Raw genomic sequence first — 12748 nt, forward strand, 5'->3', positions numbered from 1 at the left:
AGCAATGAACCTGGAAGCACCAAAGCTGAAACAATCTAGCAAGAAAATATAGTATAGATTCTAACCTAAAATAAAGTAAACGTCCATAAATGATAGATAGATAGATAGATAGATAGATAGACAGATAGATAGACAGACAGACAGACAGATAGATAGATAAGTAAACACCAAAAACAGATAAACAATTGTGATCAAATGCCTATAACATAAAGATTGCCATGGTAACCATTGTTAAGAGTACAGGGCTTTCTGGCGTTAAGTACATTTACATTGTTGTACAACCATCACCACCACCATCTCCAGATCTCTTTGCATCTTGCAAAACTGAAACTCTGCACCCATTCAACAACGATGTCTCGTTCTCCTCTGGCAACCACCATTCTACCTTTGTGTCCATGAACTTGACCACTCACATTCTGACTGCTGGGTCTTTCACACGAGGGGCATCGTAGAGCGCTTGTCCTTTTGTGACTGGCTCGTTTCACTCAACATAGGGGCCTCAGGATTCATCCATGACACAGCAGGTGTCAGAATTTCCTTCCTGTTAAGGCCATTGTCTGGACACCACATTTTGTTCATCCATTCATCCGTCAGTGGACACTTTGTGGCTTCCGTCCCTTGGCTATTGTGAATAATGCTAAGAACATGTGACATCCCGCTTTTATATTTACACATTCTTCACTCAATTGTCAGAGTCCTACAGCATCTCTGGAAAATCAGTATTATTATTACTTTCTTGCTTATCAGACGAGGACAAAGGGGCTCAGAGTATCATGGTCACTACGTGGCAGAGCAGGGTTTTGAATGCAGGTGTAACAGACCAACAGTCCCTGAATTCAGTTCCACTGATTAAACATGGGAAACCGCATATATCTTTCATTTGCTTTTGAAAAAGGAATACTGGCTAGAAGAATATCCTCCCTGGGAATTTACTGGATAATAGAGAGAGATTAAACTGTCCTAGGTTTTCAAAATAATGAGAGTACTACCATTCTGGGTTTCCAAAACAATTTGAATCACTTTTAGGGGTCCAGAGTTAATTTAGCTCTTTTTCCCCGTGAAATGTTCTTTTGTCTTCTGGAAGCTCCTGAAGCCTGGAATGAGAAGGTGAGGAGGGCGACGCATCCCCCAAAGTGACGGATTCTAATGAGGATTCTCTGTCTGTCCTGTTATATTCCCTCCTTCCCTTAGAGACCAGGGGATCTGACCCCTGCAGGGACCTGGCCGGACTGGGGGTTGAGGGGAGAGTGACAGGGAGTCTTGAGCTTGGGTGCAGTCAACGAGGACAACACTGTTTTCTGGGGTAAATGGTACCCAGAACCACCCCACTGTGCCTGGCCCTCTGGAAAAGCCGTCCCTAGCCCTGCTGAAAGGCGCCAAAACATTAGCTGCCTGTAATTTTGACATGGCAGATATTTAATAAGGAACAAATTAGCACTTGGGTCTTTTTTTCCTGAGACAATCCAATTTCTATGCCAGGCACCAACTTCTATATTTCAAAATGCATTTTTGAAGGTTAATTAGAGAAGCGGCAGAGATAGTGTTTTCCAAGAGGGATTTTTCTGGTTCCTTCTAGGTCTACGGACGGCAGAAAAAATAACTTTCCGACACTGTAAATTGAGTATGTGAAGCTGTGAGAATAAACCCATCTCATTAGTCATCATGTCAATTATAGTATCTAAGGAACAATTTTGTAGCAATAGCATATTTATTTGATGTTGTGAAAGCTACCTGGACCCACTGTTAGGATGTATTTGCTCTTAATGCTCCGAGTACCTCTTTAACAAAATGGCACTCCATAAAAATTTAGTGTGTTCCTACCGTAATTAAATGGCCCTAGTCATTTTTGCATTTATGATATAAACTATAATGGCTGTAAAACCCCGCAATTAACTTTCCTTGCGCCAACATTTCATACTTGAGAAATTCTCATTACAAATTTCATTACTGATTCACTTATCTGTAATTTGTCCTATGTAACCTAAAGAATATTAACAAATTTAGAGTCACTTTTGCTCTATTAAAAACTAAATATAAAAGTCTTTCACCTAGCGAGTCAATCTTGATATTTCAACGGGCCCCGAAATGGTTCAAGTGCGGTGGTGAGGACGGGAAGGGGAAGAGATCATCTGTCTGGAGAAAGGGGAGCGAATGTGGCGGGAAATAAGTGGGTGTCATTGAGCTCACCCGCCTTCTCAGCGAGAGGCACAAAGGCTCTTGGGCAAGGCCAGGGGAGCAGGGGACAGCGCATGTGGAGAAGTGACGGGGGAAGTCAATGAAGGCCCGGGGTTTCCTAGGGCGGGGCCTGAGGCTTCTCTCACTTTTGCTTCCAGTCTCTTTCCCCTGTGCTCCTCTCGCTCTTGGGGGTCAGGGCTGGCTGGAGCCACCCTTGCACGGTTGTACCTGGCTTTTCTTTGGTAGGAAGTCTCCCGGAGGAATTTGGTTGTTACCAATCGCAACGTGGAAAAAGAGTTCAACGGGAGAGGGAAAGCGAGCGTCCCCGACTGGAGAATACTTACATTGCAATTTGCCTTCTCCCCTGGCACAGATCGCCTTGTGGTGAAATTTGGAGAAAATTTCTGCCTCTTCTAAACCCCCTCCCCCACTCTTTAAGGCAGAAACGAATATACACCCACATTTACGTGCAAGTCATCTGACCTGGTGTCATGAGACCTGAATTCTAGTCGTCACTCTGTCTCGACCTTGCTGGTTGACTGGGGCAGGTTTTGTAACCTGTCTGGGCCCCAGCTGCTGCACTGGGAAAGGAAGGGGCTTCTAGAATGGTCACGGAGAACACAGGGAACACCGAGAACATAGGGAACATAGGAAGCTACCGAACAGTTCATTTCCTAGTAGATAAAACCAAGGGCCTCTCTTCATGCAACCAAAGCCACCTTAGCCCCTGGGTTCCCGTAACAACGATCTCCACGAGGAAGAGCCTGAGTAAATATTTTCCCCCAATAACACCCTATCTCAGCATTTCCTTGCCTTCCATAACTGCATTCATTTTATTCTAGTTTGTAATTAACTTTTACACAATTAAATTGGAGATAGAAAATTACTGTCCCAACATAAATAATCCTGCTGCTGGATGCGGCAGTGTTAACACAATCAACAATACGATTCATAAATGAAAGAAATGTTGTCATACTTATTACTTCTGTGTGCTCCATCTTTTATAGAATATTACAGTGTAAATTGAAATTTTATATGATTTAATAAACCTCAAAAAGATATTATGGCCAAGTAACCACATAACTGTAACAAATTGTCCTCCTCCCTCATTACAGAGCTTTCTCCTCACACGGGGCTCAGCCTCATTATCAGAGCGGTGTCTTTGACAACCCAGAGCCCATTAAAAACACCTTGAAGAAAGGATACCCCACGCCGTGGCGCTTCAAAATCTATACCGGGCTGCAACCCTTAAGGATGGCGTTACAAAATCAGGAAGCAGTTCCTTCATTTTTCATCCCAGGGAATCAAGCAACAGACGGGTTATCGGGGCCCCGAAGCCAGCCACCCACCCCCACACATCTAAGTGACCCAGGCCAAGTTCCGCATCGCCACAAAGACTCTGAAGTCAAATAATCGAAACGGCAGTGGAGGGGGGGGGTACTGCCCCTCCAAACCTTTAGCTGCTTTTATAGGGTTACTGGTGTAGGTTTCAAGTTGCTTTGTTTTCAGGGCACCAGAGCTCCCATTTGCCACCGATAGCCATTTTTCAAAGGTTTCTGGCTCACCCAGGAATTCATTAGGGTAGTAGCGAGAAGAAAGGGTAGACAGAATAGACCTGCCGTGGAAGTCCAACCCCACCCCGCGCTCTCTCCCGCCTCACCCGCGCTCCCTTGTTTTCCAGTTTGGAAGGAGCAAGCCAGGGGTGTATGTGAGCACTCTCTAATCAGATGCAGCGGTTTTCTCAGAGCCTGGTGCGATTTCTGTAGCTTCCAGCAATGTGTGGGACACACTTGCACTGAAGAATTTAATGACTTGTTTTACTGCTGCCTGCCATCAATATTTATCTATATTAACTGAAGAAAGGCATTACTCGAAATGGCGTTTCACACCTCTGAGCATTATACAGTAATTCTAAAGTCGTAAGTTGTACCAAATTCTACGGGCAAACTGAGAGATACGGTATGAATGGAAATAGTCCAGCTCGAAGTTTTTAAACTTGAATTGTCTGCAGCAATCTGGAAAGCCAAAGTCAAGATGATTGGAGTTGTTATGGCTGGGAGTCTCTGGGTAAAAAGAAACGGAAACAATCGTTCCTTTGCTTGTTTTTGTTTTGTTTTGTTTTGTTTTGTTTATCCCTTGAATTATCAAGAGCCCTTTGAAAGTATATATAATAGAAAAGAGAAGCTCAGACAAAGCAATGAGCCGACGTAGAGGAGTACCTGGCTTATTTCTGCCTTAATCACTCAGGCAAGCAGGCTGAATTATCCCTTCCGTGTTTCCACTTACCTTCCTCTGGTGGTCAGTTTTCTCGCCCTTGGTTTCCCCTTGCCAGAGAGTGGTCTCTGAGCCCGTTTTATCACGTAAACACTTCCTGGTTTGCATCTCTTCAACGCACTTCTGGAAAAAGTACCCCACTTACTGGATGGAGGGTTTGTGCCCCTGCTTATGGCCGCCCCGCACCCCCACTAGCACGCAAGCGCCTTGAGGGCAGAGACAAGCCGTTCTGTCTCTAGCATAGATATGTGGCAGGGACCACTTTCCATTTGCAGAGTGAATTACCCGCCCCAGAAGATCGTGAGCTTACGGCACTGCGGGAATTCTAGTATCTGCACAGACCACGTCATTCTGAGCTTTAAAAGCACCCTTTAAATATCCTAGGCTTGAGCTTTACTGAAAGGCCAGCGTTTTCAAGGGTGAAAAGGCTGAGGGAGATCAGTTGGGCCAACCCTTCACCTTACCGAGGAGAGAACTCAGTCCCAGAGGGATTAAGAGACTCACTCATCCAAAGTCGTTCAGAGCTTTGCAGCAGCATAAGAAGCTCCAGAACCTGGGCTTCTGACAGCTGCTGGCTCTTTCTCAGACGCTGTGTTCTATCTCCAAAAATAAGCTCTCCCGCCAATGGCTTCTAGAATAGCTTGACTTTCGCATTCTGGTCTAAAATGCACTTCCTATAATTTTCCCGTCTTTAGACATTATGTTTATGGGACATCGGGGCAGGAGAATTAGTCCTCAATTCATAATACATAAGGTTTACAATTTTTTTTAAAATTTTTTTTTTAACGTTTATTTATTTTTGAGACAGAGAGAGGCAGAGCATGAACGAGGGAGGGGCAGAGAGAGAGGGAGACACAGAATCGGAAGCAGGCTCCAGGCTCTGGGCCATCATCAGCCCAGAGCCCGATGCAGGGCTCGAACTCACGGACCGCGAGATCGTGACCTGAGCTGAAGTCAGATGCTTAACCGACTGAGCCACCCAGGCGCCCCGATAAGGTTTACAATTTTAATAACGGAAGTAGAACTTCAGGGAAACTTTACAACTGCCCTATCAGCCCACCACACTTAGGTTTTATGTTAATCCAGGATTACTCACCCAGTGACTTTACACACTTTGGAAGAAGCGCAAGACTTGGAAACAGAAATAGCGAACAGAAGGACACATGTGCAGCGGGAGTCTGATTCCCAGCCTTTCTGGAGTTGTAAAAGCCTGCTGTTATTTGGTGGCTTCTGTGAAACAGGACTGACACATTGCTTATTTCCTTTAAAAAAAAAATATGGAGTAGAATTAATTTATTTTCATTTTAAGGCTTGGAAGCACTCCTGGAATTAACCAGAGATACCCTGGAGAATGAGCTGTAGGGATGAGAATCACTGAATGAGAAGCTGAAAATCAGGAGGTAAGACCGCGTACGTATCAATCCACATTCAGGCACGACATTGAGCATGACTTATAAAGTCATTTGTGTCCTTTAAATAAATAGATAGTGATAGATTTTCAAAAAGGGTTGAGGGAGGGAAAAAGCTATTCAGGAAACGCTGGTGTAATCCTGCTGTTTTCAGAAAAAAAGGGAAGTCGTGGGTCTAATTTCGTGCCATGCTAGGCATTAGTACTCAGAGTAAATAAAACTGCCTACTAAAATAAGATATCTTTTCTCTGAATGTCATCTGTTTATCCACTCTTCTAAGTAAAATTAATAGCAAAGGTAAAGAAAAGCGTGGCTCATCATATGGGGCAGAAGCTTTGAAAAAAAAGGAAATATGTAAAGCTTTCTCTCAACATCAAATCAATATCTCATTTTCTTAGTGATTAATTCAAAATGAGCGTCCAGCTCCTAATGTTTTAACTGATATATGATCCCAATCTTTTATTTACTCTCTATATTTCCAAGGCGGGATCATTTTAGTGGCAGCTGGTCGTTGCATTGATAACTCCCTGATTTAGGTCAGCGGAACACGTGCAGATGATAAAAACAGTTTTAGGTATCTCGAAATCAGGATACGGAAATATTTTCTTCATTCTTTTAGGCTAGCAAGCAACGACAGGTATTCAAAGCATCGGACTGTCAACACAGTGAGTTCTGCTGTCGCCTGCATCATAATCTGTTTCTTAGTAACACTTGGTCTGAGCAGCCGTAATAGAATTAATTATACTTCATTTTGCTGCCTTTAACAGTATTGACCAAATTTAAGAACAAATGAGAAGTGCTTATCAAGCTTGAAGAAAATAATCCATCAGTGGCACAATTTAAATTCTCTGCAGTTCTCTTATTAATCAAAGTAACACTTACTATCCTATCTCCACTTCCCATTAACAGTCATTAAGCCCTGCTGCTGATTGAAGCAATTTCTTTAGGGATCTCAACCTCATTTTTAAGAGAACCTTCTTTAGTGGAAAACAATATCATATAAACGCAGCAACTTAAGAGAGAGGGAGAAGGTTCTTCAATCATGTCCTGACCTTGATAGTTTTCAATGGTGTGAGTTCAAAAAAGTACCCAACTGTGATTCTGGAAACTTCGAGAGTGGATGGGCTGTCCTTGCCTCAGCACCTGAAGGAGGCACGACTTGAACAGGCAAGGCTTGGATTTGGCTCAAACCGCTTGCCAGCCTCTCTGGAGCACTATGGCCCTTGTTCTAGTCTTTCGCTCACAGTGTCTGATGCTTCTCAGAAAAACGGAATACCCCAAGCTTACCAGGCATACCTCTGTTTTGAGTTGTCGTTCTGAGTAGGTGCGTGGTAGAGAGGTGAGACCAAGGAGTGTGGGGCCGGAAGACTTGGGTTTGAGGCAACACTCATACTTCTAAACCAGGGGATCTTGAACAACTTATCCAGTCTTTCTGTCTCCATTTTCCTCTGAAATGGAAATAAGAGTACCATCGGCTCCACATTGTGTACAGCACACAAGAAAATGTATGTGAAAGTCTTTTGAAATTGTCAAATGCTATACAAATGTTAACTCATCAAGCCCTAGAAGTCATGGACGGTGTTTCGTTCAGTTCTGTCCCCAGGCTCTCGCCCAAGGCTGAGACATAGTAGGGGCCCAATAGGTGTTGAAGTAATGCTAAGGAAGCCCTATTTCTAAACGTGAGGATAATGTAATAAAGCCGCATCATGTAATTTTTCAAAAATACCTGCAATGGTGTGGAGTGGAAGGGGCCATGGAGGTACAAAGCAGGGCTCTAGGGCACTGAGAAGAAAACCGAAACACTACGAGAATCCAGGGAATTTGGAGGGCCACGCCCTGCTCCTGAGATGTTCCCAGAGGCCAGAAGAGAGTAGACTTTGGCAGGGAGTGCACTGCCTTTCCTTGAAGAGATGAAGGGCACCTTCCACCACTTAATCTCTGGTAAGACATTCAGTGTATGATTCCCGGCTCGAAGAAATGAAACGCGGAGCTGAATTTTTGGATCACAAGAGTTCTGTGATCAGTGTGACTGAGGAAGCGGTGACCTTAAGAGGAAAATGCCCAGGGAATGTTGGTGACTGGTACGGGAAAGCCTGCGGGTTAGGTCATGCTAGGCAAGATGGAAGAGGGGGAACCGTTTCCTCACCAGGTGCCCAGTGCATTCCGCGCCTGGAGGTTGGACATCACAGCGATTGACAGCACAGCTTGGGGAACTTACTAGGCTGGTAAGAGTCAAGTCGGCAAGTCGAACGCAAAGCAATCGCATATCAGGATGTGGTCTGGACTCGGGCATAGGCTCTGGGCCTGCATCGTAGCTGTTCTACTAGCATTTTGTGTCCAGACATCTAATAATACTCTGGAGTCTCACCTCCTCGCATGCCTAACCCCTTGGACACCAGTGTTTCCTTTCGGTTATTCATTGTAATTCACCATAATCCTAATGTTTATAAAAGCCAAATACGGCATGGCACTGGTTATAAAATTTCAAGGCAGTAAAAACACTCAGTATTCATCCCGCTCAATCTTATCCACGAGGAAACAGACTCCGGTCCAGTGCTGTGCCTGAGGCCACCCAGCTGGACACAGTTGGCCATCTTGAGCCCATTCAGAAGTGACCTCACTCCTTTTGCGCAGCCTTCTGAGATCTGCTACGAAGCTCTTCTCTTTCTCCCAGAGGAGGCCGTATACCTTTGAAGGAGACCCACAGAGACCTCTCAGGAAGGATTTCAGCATGCCTGTCGGATTCTTACGTCTCCGTTTTAAACACGGAACCCTTTTGCTTTGGGCTGGCTCAAAGAGAAAGGTTTCAGAGATGGGACAGGTGAGGTAGATCCATCATTTTCGCTTAATGGTCAAAGTCCCAGGACAGATCAATTAAGACCTGGATCTGAATTTGCTTGGCCAGCATAGACGTGAAGACGCCTTTCAATAGGCTATTGGGCCTGATGTATAAAGAGAATCATACAATCGATGTAGATGTGGAACAACCTCAAATTCTGATGACCACTGACATCTCCGGCCGCAGACCAGGCCCCCCTCTTGAGATGTTCCTGGAGGCCAGAAGAGAGGAGACTTCGGCAGGGAGTGAATTGCCTTTCCTTGACGAGATGGAGGGCACTATCCACCACTTAATCTCTGATAGACATTCAGTGTATGATTCCCATCTCGAAGAAATGAAACGCTGAGCTGAATTTTTGGATCAATGGAATACCTACTCCTGTTAAAGCACTTAAAAAGGAAAACATCTACAAAACGTCCCATTAGGCTGACAAATTTATAACACTATGAAAAGCGTGCCAGCAGTTTCAAAGCCGAATAGAGCGTTGTGTTTAAAGAGTATGAATGGATTTGAGTTCAGCCATATTTCATCCACGCGAACAAGTTTAGCTATCACATCTCTTCCCAATATTTCCCACATTTACTTTTAACTAGGCATATGTACGCCATGACAGAATATGGACATCATCTTAAAAAATAAGTTGTAAAATGAATGATATTAAATGGACTTTCACAGCGTGAAGACATGGAAATATATTCTCATCTTGATGTGCGGGGCTGTACAGACATAAATGCCATTAGCATTAATGGTAATTATGTGCGTAAATCCCCATGCTCTGGGTGAGAATATGCCCCTTAGTTTGCAAGTACAATGACGGGCTCATTTTTGAGATTAGAAACAGCTGAGGCTTCCCCCGCTCCTCACCCCCTAACTGGGATACATATACAGAGTGGCTCAGAGCATAAAGTCTGATCGGCCCCTTTCACGAAACACGCGATTCAAGCACTTTAAAATTCTTTCGCCTTGGCAAAGCTGGAGACGTAGGAAAAAAGTCTCTACCTGCAGTCTGAGTTTCCCAGTAATTTACGCTACAGCATTCGTAGTTTCTTGTCACCTGCCCGGGGTGGTTACCCTACCGGAGCTCTGCACGCTCACAACGAATTCATTTTATTATGGGCTGATAACTACCGAGAATAATAGTTTTCAGTCGACCCAGAAAGGATCGTGTAGCTACGATGAAAATTTGTGGAAAGCACGCAAATTTGGTATCCTGTTTACCAAGGCCAGTGTGCTCTAATCTCATTGAAACAGGCAGGCAGGTGATAGTGCCAGGGAAAAGGATCGCGTCTTCCCTTTTTAAGCCTTACGTTAACAAGGCAACATGACCCAAGTATTCGGTTAGGCCTCACTTCACACAGTAGGAAAACAAAAAAGTCCTCTTTGCCCAAAAGTCAGAAGACATTTCACACAGAGGGCCGACTGTTTTATAACTTCACAAACACTCCATCAGGGGAAGATGGGAGGAAGAGACACATGTAATTAAAATATACTAAAAGAAACAAGCCATTGCGGCTTTCAATTACCATGGAACGAAGAAGCAACCATATTATTTCTACAAACTATTTTCACTTAGCACAGTTCAGATGGAATTATTGCCATGACCTTTTAAAAATGTGAAAGAGTGAATCAATACCCTTTCAGAGGCAAGATTACAGGACCAGAATTGGCCGTGCTCTAATAGTATTTCTGCATCAGAAGGCAGTTGAAACCTAATTATCGTCAATCACATACAAGGTAGTGCCACGTACTGATGAGCCCAGGCAGACAGCAGCGTGCACGGGAGGGTCTGTGAATGAGGGTCTTCGACAGGGAGGAGCACGTGTGCTGAAGGGGCCGGGGCATCCGGGAAGCCCGAGGCCAGTGGAGTAAGGCTTACAGGTGACTTATAGGGACTGTCACTCATTTACAATAACTAACACCGGCCTGTCAGAAACAGCCACCTGTAAATGATGTATGAGTGGCTGGCAGCCTGCCATCCCCCCATAGACCTTGCAGCCAAGAATCACATTTTATTGTCGAGGTCATCGGAATGCTTACTTGGATACATGCCATATATTATTAAAAAATAACAAACAGCCAATCAGCAACGCTTCTTAAGGCTCAAGGGCAAAATAGCCAACCTGCTTACAGAAAATGGGAAAGCAACATCCAAGCTCCGTTTTAGCAGGTGATTTTTTTTTTAATTGCTTCTCTCCACATAGAAAGAAACAACACTGTGGAGAGGCCCGAGGCAAGTGATACAATGTCAGATGGAGAGAATATATTCGGATATTCACTTTTCCTGGGCTGTTTTATCCACGATGCCAGCACCAAAAATAAACTTCTCTTCATCAACAACGACAGCCCCAACTGCTACGCTATGTGCTGGTGATAAGCTTGCAGGCGGTGAAAGCCACAGAAACCAGTTAGCAAGGCAAGGAGATAAGGATGTCTGGTTTGATTTTTCTATTCAATTCCATCTTTTTGGAATCTGCCAGAGAGTACCAAAATGACCCTGCGTCCCACGACAAAATTTTTCTTTGCAACCAATCGTTTCATATACTATCAGAAAGCCATATACTGTTTTTAATTTGATCCAATAGCCGAGGTATGGGTAGAAGTTTCAACAATGATTCAACATAAGGAACGTATAACATTACCAAATGTTAGAGATACTGGGGCGCCTGGGTGATTCAGTCAGTTAAGCCTCTGACTCTTGATTTGGGCTCAGGTCACGATCTCACGGTCTGTGAGTTCGAGCCCCCCCCCCCCCCCCCCCCGTGGGCTCTGTGCTGACAGTGTGGAGCCTGCCTGGGCTTCTCTGTCTCCCTCTCTCTCTGCCCCACTTGATCTCCCTCTCTCTCAAAAATAAACTTTAAAAAGATGTTAGAGACAGTAAGCCATTAAGAATTTGACAACTCCTGGGGCGCCTGGGTGGCGCAGTCGGTTAAGCGTCCGACTTCAGCCAGGTCACGATCTCGCGGTCCGTGAGTTCGAGCCCCGCGTCGGGCTCTGGGCTGATGGCTCAGAGCCTGGAGCCTGTTTCCGATTCTGTGTCTCCCTCTCTCTCTGCCCCTCCCCCGTTCATGCTCTGTCTCTCTCTGTCCCAAAAATAAATAAAAAAAAAAAACTTTAAAAAAAAAAAAAAAGAATTTGACAACTCCTGGCAACTTTCAAGCCAAAGAATCTATTCTGCAGCCATACAATTTCAAATATTGTCCCATCTAGCTTAGCGTTCAAAATCTCGGTGATAATCGGCTTGCCCCGTCTTGCTCCACAAGCTTCACTTACTCGCACAGAAACGAAGGATTCGGCATATTTGTTAACATTATATAGTAATTGGACAGCGTTTTGTTCAATGCTCTTAATGTTCCTCGAATAAAAACGTTAAAAATGCACTAAAAAAAAAACACACAAAACTAGGAATACTCATTACACACGAGCAATAGTTTTTAATTTAGAAAAAGTCTAATTGAAATTACATTTGTTATGCAGAGACTGCCAATAATTATCTTGGCTTTAAATATGCAAACACAAAGATTTCTTTTTGAATTGATGACTCTTTTCAGAAGGGGCTGCCACTAGTTGAATTCAGTGATCCGGGGACTGGGCTGTGAAAACAGGTGGCCCCCAGGTGGACCGGATAGCCTTCCAGAGCTGCCACGGTAGAACACGTGCCAATGTAGCGACCGGGCGGTTCCATGAGATTCCGGCCCTAGGAATATGTCACCATGCTTGTCCCAATCACTCCACTACAACCACAGAATTCCCGAATGGGCAAATCCGCTTCCTGCAGACCGGTGATATGCCACCATTTTAGCCTCTGGCCTCTTATCACGGAAAATGAGAGAACAAGGGGCATTTGGCGAGACTAAAGAGGAAGGTAAAATCCTGCCCTGGCTATGACTTGAGCGATTTTGAAAAGCCGACCACCATGGCTAAAAGCAGTGACTTGTGGGTAAGGAGGGACTCCTATGGGATTCCGTAACTCACTTGTTGGGTTCAAAACCAGCATGCAAGAGCCTCTCTCTTAAAGAGCTCACGGCCAAAGACAACCTTCACACCTCTTCTT

General features: G+C 44.5%; 1 long non-coding RNA gene across 3 annotated transcripts in view; it reads right to left on the reverse strand.

The window, feature by feature from the left end:
* LOC124525166 (uncharacterized) overlaps nt 1-12748 on the reverse strand; it is an 85843-nt gene that overhangs the window by 63340 nt on the left and 9755 nt on the right. For 2 of the 3 annotated variants that reach the window (XR_006965395.1, XR_006965394.1), the window contains exons 3-5: nt 7155-7306; nt 5546-5711; nt 4462-4572 (exon numbers count right to left, since the gene is read on the reverse strand). This is a non-coding gene — a long non-coding RNA (uncharacterized LOC124525166). Of the gene's footprint in view, nt 1-4461; nt 4573-5545; nt 5712-7145; nt 7307-12748 lie in introns of all 3 variants that reach the window. The other variant, XR_006965396.1, reaches the window with a different exon arrangement.

The sequence above is a fragment of the Lynx rufus genome, unplaced genomic scaffold (assembly GCF_022079265.1).
Source record: "Lynx rufus isolate CCGP_SWC_20201006 ecotype Redwood Valley unplaced genomic scaffold, mLynRuf1.p SCAF_4, whole genome shotgun sequence".
Taxonomy (NCBI): Eukaryota; Metazoa; Chordata; class Mammalia; order Carnivora; family Felidae; genus Lynx; species Lynx rufus.